Source organism: Mus caroli, chromosome 12, assembly GCF_900094665.2.
Source record: "Mus caroli chromosome 12, CAROLI_EIJ_v1.1, whole genome shotgun sequence".
NCBI classification, from domain to species: Eukaryota; Metazoa; Chordata; class Mammalia; order Rodentia; family Muridae; genus Mus; species Mus caroli.
The window spans coordinates 87,148,247-87,151,539 of NC_034581.1; positions in this window are offsets into that span (position 1 = coordinate 87,148,247).

Consider the following 3,293-nt stretch of genomic DNA (forward strand, 5'->3'; position numbering starts at 1 on the left):
CGAGACAGGGTTTCTCTGTGTAGCCCTGGCTGTCCTGGCACTCACTTTGTAGACCAGGCTGGCCTCGAACTCAGAAATCTGCCTGCCTCTGCCTCCCCAGTGCTGGGATTAAAGGCGTGCGCCACCACGCCCGGCTCACGTACCTTTTAAAATATAATTTTTTCTCTTTAGTATATCATCTTGCTTTTGTAAAAAGCGATAATTTTGCCTACCCTTGTAAAGATTAAGAGAAACTAGAGTGTAGTATATTTCAATCTCTGGATGTCTAAGTATGTTAAAACATAAGATACGGAGAAAGCAGAAAGTGGGAGCTTTCCTCCTTGTCTTGATCAGGAGTGTGCTTGGGAGACAATACTTAGTGGAGAGATAGGTGAATGGGGAAAGGGATATTTGTTCTAGAACATGTGATGTCTGGGAGCAAAGCATAGCCGCTTCATTCTTCTGATCCATGCATGCAAAACAAAGGCCTCATTTGTGTCAGCAGGTAGTTATACAACCGCGTCAGTGAAACGTGGTATAGCACACTGTGCTGGCCTTTCCATTTGCGAATCGGCCAATATTCTCAGGCAGAGTGGCTAGAGAGAAACATCAGTGATTCAGGCAGGTGTTGTCTTCACCATTGGCTGTCAACATGGAGGAAATTTGGTTAAGAAGGGGATCAATTCCCTTAGTGCTTCGTTAACCAATATTGTAATCTGGGAAGGGGCAAATCTATCTGTGATAAATGTAAAAATAGTTGCGATTTTAAAGAAAACATGAATTCTACTAAGGTTGACATGGTAGCTGAGAAGATGAATACAGAATTTAGAAAATGGTTAGTTTTAATCAGAGTATCTCCCAGCCAAAAATTTTGACTTTCTGAGCATATTAGGTTTGTTTCAGTTGCTTCTTTTGGATAGGAAGTTGGAAGTTTTGAATGTCACTTTGCATTTTTTATTTTAACTTCAAACGGTTTTAATATTCTGTTGCCAACTTCTCCAATGATATATCAGCTCTTGGTTTGTATCTGTAACCATTTAAAATTTAAATCACATTAGAACGCAGTGAAATAATCACAATTTTAAATTAAATTAAATTTTAATTTTAAATTAAATTGAGTTTCAATTTGAAAGGAAATTAAATCTTTATTTCAAATTAGGTCCAATTTTCAGTTATTTTAATTAAGGTAAGATATAATTACATTAAGTATTTAAATTAAATTAAGAATTTAAGCACAAATGCAAATGCATCTTAAAGAATGAAAAATAACCTTGGGCCAGCAAGATGGCTCAGGATGTAAAGGGGCTTGCTGCCATGCCTAACAAGCTAAGTTTGGTTCTTGGACACTCTTGGTGGAAGGGGAGAACCAACTCAGACATGTTTCCTCCAACCTCCACAAGTGTAGAGTGGCATGTGTGTGTGTGTGTGTGTGTGCACATGTGTGTGTACTGGTGTGCGTATACATGCCAGTTAAATGAATATATAAAATACAAATACAAACACAAACTGTCTAAGCACACAGGAAATACAAAAATATTTTGCTAATAGGAGACAATTTGTATATATGTCTATTAAAATCCTGAATCTAACAGGGCCAACTAGCTTGGAGTATGTCAAGAAAGTACAGCTGTTCAGAATACTTTCTGAAGGTAGATTGCATGAACAGCACATCTGATGTTCCTCAGTAATAAATCAGAAAATACAAAGGAAGACTTGTACATGGCGACAGAACACTTATTGCTCACCATTTGATAAGACACAGGTAAAGGTAAAATGTGTTTTAAAATTAGTAGAAATTCAGAAATTCCCATCATGGATAGTGACACTTCTGCTTTGAAAAACAATGATTTATTAACAGAGCAAACCTCAACTTCCTTTCAAGATCTTAAAATATTCCTTTTAATTTTCATCCTCCTCAATGTCTGTAGCTATACAAATAACTTTCATTAGCCCAGCAAATTCAAAATGGAAGCAGTTAGACATTTAGGAAATTGAACTGAGTTTCAGACACTATCACCTCCTGTGATTTTCTCAGATTGGTAAGCCTCAGCTTGCATATCTGCGTGTCCAAATAATAATAAGCTTGCTTTTGTCCCTCATTTTTTCAGCTGAATTTCGCTTATGTTGTCATGTGTGTCCACCGTCATCAATGAACTTATAGCCTGACACACAGTTCTATAGCTGTGCCAATGCCATTCTACTTTATGTCAGCTGTTGTGAGGTGCTTTGACTAGTTAGATCATTTTATCATGATATCTAGTTAATGATAGAGGAATAAATGAGGAGATAAATGTTCAGACAAGCAACTTGTGAAGAAAGAGACACAGGTAGCAACTAGGTTGATAAGCTTCAAGCCTTCGCTCATAACTCTGGAGGTAAGTTTCTTCATGGCTGTACTACGACTACCCATGTGTGAACTGAATCCCTGTCAATACAAATGAACCGGATCTCTTTTTAGTTGGATGAACACACACACACACACACACACACACACACACACACACACGCACACAAATACATGCACACACACTACATTTGCATTTTTATTTTGGAACTAAAATTTCGGATAGAAGATATTTTCAAGAGGCTTCTGTTCATGAATGCAGGAGCTTCTTTCACTGATTACGGTGAGCATGTTAGGATGAGAAAAGAGGAAAATAAAGCAATGTATTCCGATGATCAGCTTGCAAGGAAAGAGAAGAGAACGAAACAGCATTTTCCAGCAAAGATAGCTAGCTACCTGAGTGAAACACATGTACGTTTTGGTTCACAGCAACAGTGGTGTGGACTATTCTGAAACCAAGAGACACTCCCGGAACTCTTTGGAAAAAAAAAACAAAACCTCTTTGAAGCTGTGCTTGGAAATACAGCCATGGTGCTTTACTATTTGCAACAGTTTGTGATACCAATCTTATCTGTGGTTTGCCGCTGGTATGAAGTTAATCTATTCTCTCTAGGAAAGTGGTCTTGTGCAATGAGAAACACTGATCAGCCTACCCCCAAAGTAACTGTTTTTCAAAACATACTTTAAACATTTTATATAGTTGTAGTATATTTCATACACTGATGGACAAACACTTTTAAAAATAACAGTTGAACCAGTGTACTGCTCTTGCAGAGGATCCAGATTTGATCCCTAGCACCCTGTCAGGTAGCTTACAACTGCATGTAAATTTAGCTCTAGGGAGATCTGATGCCTCTGGCTTTTGTGGACACTGACACTCATGTGCACATACCCACAGACATCACACATAGACACTGGCACTCATGTGCACATACCCACAGACAGACATCACACATAGACACTGGCACTC